A 9,495-nucleotide genomic window follows, 5' to 3' on the forward strand; every position below is an offset into this window, starting at 1 on the left:
TACCGTAAATCCTCTAATACAGGCCCGGGCCTGTATTTGACTCAAGCTCATCAAGCTCCAGGCCTTTATTGGAAGGAGGACCAGAATTAGAGGCAGGTCTCTATTTCTATTTGAGCAAAATGAACTAATGGTTCGCTGGAGTTTTTGACAATTAAATTTGCGCCCACATTTTCAAAGTTAAACACATTTCTTTTAACAACGGTAGTTTCTGCTTCAGCCCTCTCCTCCCTCCCCCTGCGCAGCGGCCGCAAACTCACTGATGTGCCTGCAGCCTCTCGGAGTTCCTGCTGCTCTAAACATTAAAATAATTATTTCATTTTCTGTTCTTTACTTCTGATTACCTTCAGTGGTGTCTGTTTGTTGCAACCACCAGGTACAAAAACTAACTTGTTTTTATTTGACTATTTTTCTGTCCTGCCTGTTTATTATCTTCCTGCATCTCCTCTCAATCCTAAAGAGAAACTGCTACCTGGGTTCATATATATTTACCTTATGAGTTACCTTTGAACTGCAGTTCTAAAAGATCTATCGACCGCAAAAACAGCGGAGTGCCGCTGCTTGGCGGCAATATCAGTGATCAGTGCGTCGGAGGACAAGGTGATGCGCCCCGCTCCACAGCATGCAGCGAAACGCATCAGGCGCAAATAAAAGACAGAAAACATTAAAGGAAATGAACCGACATGAACGATCGCGTGTTAAATTAGTTTTTGAGGTGGCGACACCTGATTGTTACTGTGGCCGTGCTCAGGAGGCAGATCTACCGACTGCGAAAACAGCGGAGTGCTCCCTGCTTGGCGGCCGCATCAGTGATCGGTGCGTCGGAGGACAAGGTGATGCGCCCCGCTCCACAGCAGCGAAACACATCAGGCGCAAATAAAAGACAGAAAACATTAAAGGAAATGAACCAACATGAACGATCGCATGTCAGTACCGACGCTCTGGCACAGCGCGTTGCCCCCCCCCGAGCGCAGGAGCTTGTCACCTGCTGACAGCAGGCTGCTGTCTTTTCCGAGGGCTGCATCTTGTCGGTCATTATCACGTGACAGCGACTAGTCGACGACAGGCATAAAAAGTCACCATAGTGAAGTCGACTAGTTCATACAACCCCTACTGCTCCCCAGAGTGTTCTGCAGCATAATCAGCCTTTCTCTTTGAACTTGATATCAAATTTTCGCCTCCTCTTCGTCTCCGCACGGTTAAAGTTACCCTCGCGGTCTATCACTGGCAAATCAAAAGTGAGACGGATGACAGAACCGCCCCCATTCTTGCTTGTTACCACATTCCACCCGGCAATAATAAGAGACCGGCCATTATTCACCTCCGCCGACTCTGACACCGGCCAAAATTGGAGACCCGGCCTTTAATTGAATACCGGCCTGTATTAGAGGATTTACGGTACCTTAGTAAACATCAAGCCAAGACTTATTTCACAACCCAGGAATCACAATTTTTTAAGACAATTAATTAGTTTTTTTACATAATATCCAAGCTCATATTTCATCATTGCTCATTATATGTCTCATTGTATATCACTTTGAATCAGCATTTGTAATAATTTGCCTTACATCATCCTTTATAATAAATAAATTGATTTATATAAACTATATAATTGCTGCTGTGTGAAATTATTATAAAGTGTTTCCCTATTTTCATCATTAATCCATTATTAAAAGATCAGAAATATTGATATTCCATGTTTTTATGCAATATTACTTTTTATTGAATACCTTTATGTTTTATTGAAAATGTATAAAAATTAACCACTCAAAATATGTAACACTTGTCTTTATCCATGAGGACTGACTCACCAGACAGAAAGATTTTTTGACATTTCTTGATTTTTAGGTTTTAGGTGTGTATTGGCTTTGTCGTTAAAACCTCCCTACCTCTTCCAATGACTGGACAGTTGAAATTGGAGAGCCAAAGGCAATGCACAGGCCAATGCACGTCATCCGCAGCTGTTTTGTCGTTATATTGACTACTAAGTGTTAGGTGTAGGATAAAAGGTTTTGTCGCCAAAGGTGACATAAACCTTAAGTGTACAGGCACTCCTGGTGTTCAGTCCACCAATACATGCTCAGGCTATCCCCACATGAGTGCCCACAGCTCCCCAAGTAACTGTATTCAGTTCTGAAATATGAGTTATGATTTTTATGAATCCTTCTTTCATTCCCTTACCTTCTATTAATTGCCATTTGATTTGCTCCGCTCGGAACAAAATCCTATGGTTAAGGTTATAGTGAAGGTTAGAGTGAAGGTTAGGTTTAGGTTCAGTAGATATAACTCAATGAATTCCCCCTGTGTCAGTCCAATGACCGAAACAGTTTAATTAGGGAATCACTGGCAGTGCACGGGCCACCGCATGTCACTCAGAAACCCCTTTCCATTGTTGGTTTTTCCAGATTGAGAGCAAAGGAGAGAGAGAGAGAGAGAGAGAGAGAGAGAGAGAGAGAGAGAGAGAGAGAGAGAGAGAGAGAGAGAGAGAGAGAGAGAGAGAGAGAGAGAGAGAGAGAGAGAGAGAGACCAGGTAGCAGAGGTGGCAACGTGTTTACGTCTTAACCACAACTGAGCCGGACTAGGCTTATATGGCTCCCCCAATACCCCCTTCCGATTAAGGGAGACAGAATGGGAGAGAGAAGAGAAGTGTAAAGGAGATCGGGATGTTTTGTAGTCTTGGCTCTGATTTGATTCTGATTGATTCAAGTTGAAAATTAGTTTGTTTTATCTGTAACCTAATGGATCTTCTTTACTATGTAATATAAAACAAGGTTATGGTTAGAGTTGAAGGTTATGCGGCTAGGGATGTGGTCCATCTCAGGTTTTGAGCTTAAAGGTCAGAGCTTCAAAGTAGGTGTGTGAAGCTTTTAAGACGTGCTATCATACAGCCTTTGTTATGGTTAGAGTGAGGTTATGGTAGAGGTTAGATTTTGAGGCCAAGTGCCTTTAATTAATCTCAATTTGAGCTAAACAGATGGTTCTCGTGTCCCTAGTTTAGGAATTAGATGTATGGTAAATGCATTATATTCCTTCAAATTAATTTTTGAATGTTGTAAAGCATTCAAAATATAGTGATCCTGTTTCTCTTTATAGTTAGTTATTAGTTGTTCAAACTATAGTGATCCTGTTTCTCTTTATAGTTATTAGTCGGTTTATTATTATTCTGCTTCTGTACATTTTTGGCATTTAACTACTTCCACAATCTTGAACTATTTACACAATTATGGTATCAAAACGTTCAGCTCATTCAGCTTATGCCGGCAATGACTTTTGGTATTAAAATATTTTATACTTTTTGAGATATTCAGCTTTTTCTGCAATTTTTGGTCCCATTGAAATGAATGGGATTACTCAATTTTCAGCTAAATCCTATCACTGTTTTGAACTCTTACTCTTATAGGTTAACTTTAAACCTAGAGACTTCATTAAGGTTTCAACAAACTCACAAGACTTTCAGCTATTACTGATTAAAAAAGTATTTAACATATCTATTACAGTTTTTCTAAAATCACAGGTAGAATTTGAGGTACGGCTTGAGATTTTCAGAAAAAATCAAAAAATTATAATGGGGAAAGATAGGAGCAATGACCCTCCCTTGCTCCATTTCTGGCATTGTCCTGAGAGAACCGTAGGTCCGATTGAAATGTGATGCATGCTGGCATACAGCTTATGAATATACCTTCGTTTTGAGCTATAATTCATGAATGTACTCCAAACATTGTCGTCGTACGGTTCATTTCTTTGAGAATATTTGTTTGAATGCTGTTAAGCATTCAAACTATTGTTTTCCTGTTTTTCTTTCTTCTTCTTCTTCTTCAGTACACTTTTTGAACTTTTTCTACTCCTTCAAATTTTTAACTATTTCAACAATTTTATATCAAAACGTTCAGCTCGTTAAGCTCTTTCCGGCTTTTACTTTTTGCATTGATATCTTTAAAATTTTTCGAGTTATTAAGCTTTTTCTTCGAAAATCTTCCCATTGAAATGAATGGGATTGGTCAATTTTCAGAAAATTCCTATCACTTTAACTCTTTTGGGTTCCTTTAACTTAGAGACTTCATTCAAAGTTTAACAAACTCACAAGACTTTCCTGTTTAACATATTAAAGAGGCTTTTTGATATCCTTGACGGTTTTTCTAAAATCGCAGGTAGAATTTCAGGTACGACTTGAAATTTTCAGAAAAATTCACAAAAGTCATAATGGGAAAAGATAGAAGCAGTGACCCTCCCTTGCTCCATTTCTGGCGTTGTCCCGAGAGAACCGTAGGTCTGATTGAAATGAGACACATGCTGGCTTACAGCTATTGAATATACCTTCGTATTCAGCTATAATTCACGACTGTACTCCAAACATTGTTGTTGTACGGTTCATTTGTTTGAGAAAATTCAAATTAAAAAATGTCTCTCACCACTCTAAACTGAAAATTCCACACTAACTTTTGAACTTCACATCTTCTGTGATCAACTCATTACTATACCCAGACTGTTTAGACTACCAAAACGAATTATAACTCAAAAAGTAGGAATTTTTGTCAGCTTTTCAAAATGTGTTTCATTTATCTGTAAGTGTTACCGTTCTTTCGCTACAAACCTCAGAAAGACGAGAGACCCAGATTTTCCCTCATTGAAACCCATGTTAAAGGAACAGAGAATTTCTCCTCTGATCGGCTTCAGACAGCTAAAAGTTTCTCGTCATAGCTTCTAGACAATTCATGGTAGGCACATAAAAATTCACACAGATTATCAAAGCCTTCTGCCACTCACACTTTTTGAATTTTTCAATTCGGTTCAGTACTTTTCGAATGGTAATGAGAAGTTTGACAGGTCCAATTTCACTTCTGAAGGACAGATTTAAAGGCTTCTCTCATTAACAGGAGTACAGCTGCAGGCCTCCAACAGCCAGGGGAAAAGGTGGGAAAACAGTGCTGCTCTCTGATTGGTTGAGAGTGTTCAACCATTTTCTGCTCAGTTGAATTTGAACAACATCGACACCGCCGAGTGGGGCTGTTACAGAAAAGAAGACTTTAGAGGTGTCCCAGAAGGCTTATATCTGAAGACAGTGACCACGAAAATAACTGGCGCTAAGGCGTTTCCTGTTTCCTGTTTTCAGTATTGCACTACATGTAGCAGTTTGGTGTTTGGGGCTCGAGAAAGCTGATTTAATTTCTCTGTACTAGGATATCTCTGAGTTATTGTAGCACAAAAGCACGCTAAAACACACATTTTCTGTTGTTCCACCTAGCTTTTAGGGAACCATTTGAGTTTGCACGCAGTTTATTTGGTGTTGAACAGTCTGCTCGTCCAGTTAGCTTAGCCTCAGCACGGCTATGACTACTTCTGTCTCTGCTTCTCCGTCTCCTATCTCTTGCTCTCTGTGTCAGATGTTTAGTTACTCCTCTGCCACCTTTAGTGATAATGGTACGTGTAATAAATGTAGCATTTTTGTAGCTTTGGAGGCGAGGGTGTCGGAATTGGAGCCTCAGCTCCGCGCTGTTGAAAAACCCGTAAACAGCCGTAGCTACTTAGCTAGCGTGGGGCTAGCTAGCTCAGAACCACCCTGTACCGGTCCTCCAGCAGAACCCGAGCAGCCAGGACCTCAGGCCGGCTGGGTGACGGTATGCAGGAAGCATAGAACCCAGCCCGTGGGCCACCACCAACCCGTCCACGTTTCTAATAGATTTTCCCTACTCAGTGACGCACCCACTGACAAGCCAACTCTGATCATTGGCAGCTCCATAGTCAGAAACGTGGCATTAGAAGCTCCAGCAACCATAGTTAAATATTTACCTGGGGCCAGAGCGGGCAGCATTAAATCTTATCTGAAACTGCTGGCTAAGGATAAGCGTAAATACAGTAAGATTGTTATTCACGCTGGCGGTAACGACACCCGGTTACGCCAATCGGAGGTCACTAAAATTAATGTTGCTTCGGTGTGTAAGTTTGCCAAAACAATGTCGGACTCCGTAATTTTCTCTGGCCCCCTACCCGATCGGACCAGTGTTTAGCCGCATGCTGTCCTTCAACCGCTGGCCGTCTAGGTGGTGTCCTGAAAACAACGTGGGCTACATTGATAATTGGAAAACTTTTTGGGGAAAACCTGGTCTGATGCGGAGAGACGGCATCTATCCCTCTTTGGATGGAGCAGCTCTTCTTTCTAGGAACATGGCCAGTTTTATTAGTCCTTCTTGACAACCCAGGGTCCAGACCAGGAAGCAGAGTCGTAGTTTAACCCACCCCTCTGCAGCTTCTGTACTGTTACCCACCCTCTACCCCATAGAGACAGTGTCCTGTCCACGGCCAAAATCACACAGATTAAATATCAGGCTTAATAAAGCAAATCATGGAAATCTCATAAATATTAGAACAAATTCAAATGAGCAGAAAACTAGAAAAATTAAATGTGGGTTGTTGAACATTAGATCCATTTTTTCTAAGACTTTGTTAGTTTAAACCAGCTCAGTGGCCTAGTGGTAGAGTGTCCTCCCTGAGACTGGGAGATCAGGGTTCGATTCCTGGTCGGGTCATACCAAAGACTTTGAAAAAATGGGACCCATTGCCTCCCTGCTTGACACTCAGCATTAAGGGGGTTGGATTGGGGGGTTAAACCACCAAATGGTTCCCGAGCGCGGCTGTGTCTGCAGCTCACCGCTCCCCCAGGGGATGGATCAAATGCGGAGAACAAATTTCGCACACACATCAGTGTGTGTGACAACTAATGGGACTTTAACTTTAACTTTAATGACTTGATTTGTGATAATCAGATCTCTTTGCTCTCTCTCACATAATCCTGGCTGCAGCAAGAGGACTATGTTAGCTTAAATGAGTCGACTCCTTCAAATTATTTAAATCATCATATTGCTCGAAGTACAGGGCGAGGAGGAGGAGTAGCAACAATTTTTCATTCAGACTTATTAATCAGTCCCTTACAGATTAATAGTTACAGTTCGTTTGAACATCTTATTCTTAGTTTTCCTAATCCAGATTGCAAAACTGTAAAACCACTCTTGTTTGTAGTTTTATATCGTCCACCAGGCCCTTACTCTGAGTTTTTGGATCAGATCTCTGATTTTTTATCTGATTTGGTGCTAAATACTGATAAGGTCATTATAGTGGGGGATTTTAATATTCATTTGGACATTAAAAATGATAGCCTCAATGTAGCCTTTAGTAATATCTTAGACTCATTTGGTTAACTCAAAGAATACATAGCTCCACCCACTCCTGCCATCATACATTGGACATTGTGCTGACTTATGGCATAGAGTGTGAGGAAATAACAATCTTTCCACATAATCCAGTCCTCTCGGACCACTTTCTGATAACCTTTGAGTTTTTTATAACTGAGTTCTCGAGACATGAAAGTAAATTTCACTGTAGTCGGTGTTGGGGTTATTAGGAGCGAACAATTCGTAAGCTTTAACTTACTTTTGGATTCTTCAATAAATTCTGTAAATATGGGAATATTTACTGATTTATTAATTAATTAAGATATTCTTAGATATACGGGGCACCATTCCCCTTTAACCGGGGAAAAATTGAATCCAAAACTCTTATCAGTCTTTCTTGAAGTTCGTAGAATCCTTGGAGCAGAGACTTCTCTTCGACACAACAAAGCTACTGGAGACGAAAATCTGAATTTTATAACGTTTAATTAACAATTTGCCAAATGAATAAACAGTGGCATAAATGAATAATAACCATGTGATATAATAAAAGGATGTATATTCAAAATAATGTTCAAGGTGTTTTGTGTATATGTATGTGTGTGTGTGTGTGTTTCTAAAATGGAGTCTGTATGCAAGATGGCTGACCCCTTTGTCTGGCTAAAGTGTGGGTGGCAACATGCACTTTAACTTCCAAAGCACTTAGAATCAGTAGTAACTTAACCTTAAATCACTCAAAACATTTCAAAGGATCATGAAACAACACAAAAGATTAATCACAAGTTAATATCTTTTAGTTTATCAGCCTGGCCATGGCCGAAAACATTTAAAGATACCAAACAATGATCAATAAGCAGTTTATTTATTCAAAATGACCCGGCGGATGTGTTTTGGGAGCGAAAGAGGAAGACACGAAGCTACTTTTTAAGCAATAGCGCGGTTTTATTGCTTATTCTGGACTATAGAGGAAACAGGAGGAGAAAAGGAGAGAGAAAAATGAGTTTTCTGATCACCAGAAGAGCAAGGCGTCCCCAGCTGTTTGATTTGACGGTTCTCCGTGTTTTCTCCGCAGTTTGGCGTCGTCCGTCGGTTTGATGCTTTCTCCGTTGTTTACCTCCACGAGTGTTTCTCCACGGGCTGGACACAAAGAGAACAAAGTTTCTTTTGTGCTGAGTTTGACAACTTACAGCGTCTCTGAGAGCTGGATGGAGCTCCGCTCGTTCCCAGTCAGGTCCTGATGGAGTTCGAGTGGCTTTGTAGCGGTTTCGTGGCTCAACTTGGGCACTTAGAGCTTCCGCGTGCTCAAGTTGTCGGAGCGTTCGACAAGCGTGTCCTTACCGCCAGGTATCCTGGGCAAAAGAACGAGGTTTCTTTGTCTCTGCTGAAGATTTATGGTCTTAGTTCGCGGGAAAAGCTCCACGGCCTCCCGCACATGCGCAGAACGTGTTTCTGGTATTAGGCGGTGACGTCATCACAATGCTTCCGTGTGCAAAGCATCATGGGAAATGAAGTTTCTTGGCGATGATGTGATTATTTGCTTTTCAGAGCAATTTAAGCACAGTCATTTTGGAGAAAATCACTGCATAGTAATTTCCTCATGAGGTCAGACCCTCAACATTCCCCCTTTTGGTTTCGGGGATCGCGCCCAAAGCTCGATCGTCGAAAGCACAGATGGGTTTGTTCCTCATGAACGTAGGTCGACTTGATTGTCGGAAGCACAGGTGGGTTTGTCCCTTAGGACGTTGGTCTCCTTGGACGCCTTTGTCTTTGTTCTTTGTCTTGGATCCTGGCGCCTTTGGTCTTTGTCTTGGATCCTGGTCAGGCACAAAACAAAAGAGGATAGGAAATGGGATAGTCCCCAACGCGCATAACGAGAAGAAGCCACTCACGCAGGTGGTACGCAATGATGATGTCGTCCATGCGAGAGGTAGTAGTGTAGAAGGAGGAAGGTCGGTGGGCGGTTAACTCCACGAGGGGACACAAAGGCATCTCACCGCCGGCCATACAGTTCAGTTTATGGATCACGCGGTGATGTACGAGGTCCATAGTTCGCAAACGCGCATTGACCTATGTGGTCCCAAGATTCCCCCCTTTTTGGTCCAAAGGGCGGATCAGGACAGTCTTTGGGCTAAAACAAGGACCATAAAACTAAGAGGTACTAAAATGTGCTGGTGCGTCAGACAGAGTCATTGACAGACTGAGCTGGGCCGGCACATAACCACTAGTTAATATGTGACCAAGTAAGAAACAAAAATACAGAAAACCCAAAAAAAAAACATATAACATCCAAGAAAATTCATAGCAACCTTGAGGTCTCATAATACATTCTTAGGTC

This window comes from Nothobranchius furzeri, chromosome 12 (assembly GCF_043380555.1).
Source record: "Nothobranchius furzeri strain GRZ-AD chromosome 12, NfurGRZ-RIMD1, whole genome shotgun sequence".
NCBI classification, from domain to species: domain Eukaryota; kingdom Metazoa; phylum Chordata; class Actinopteri; order Cyprinodontiformes; family Nothobranchiidae; genus Nothobranchius; species Nothobranchius furzeri.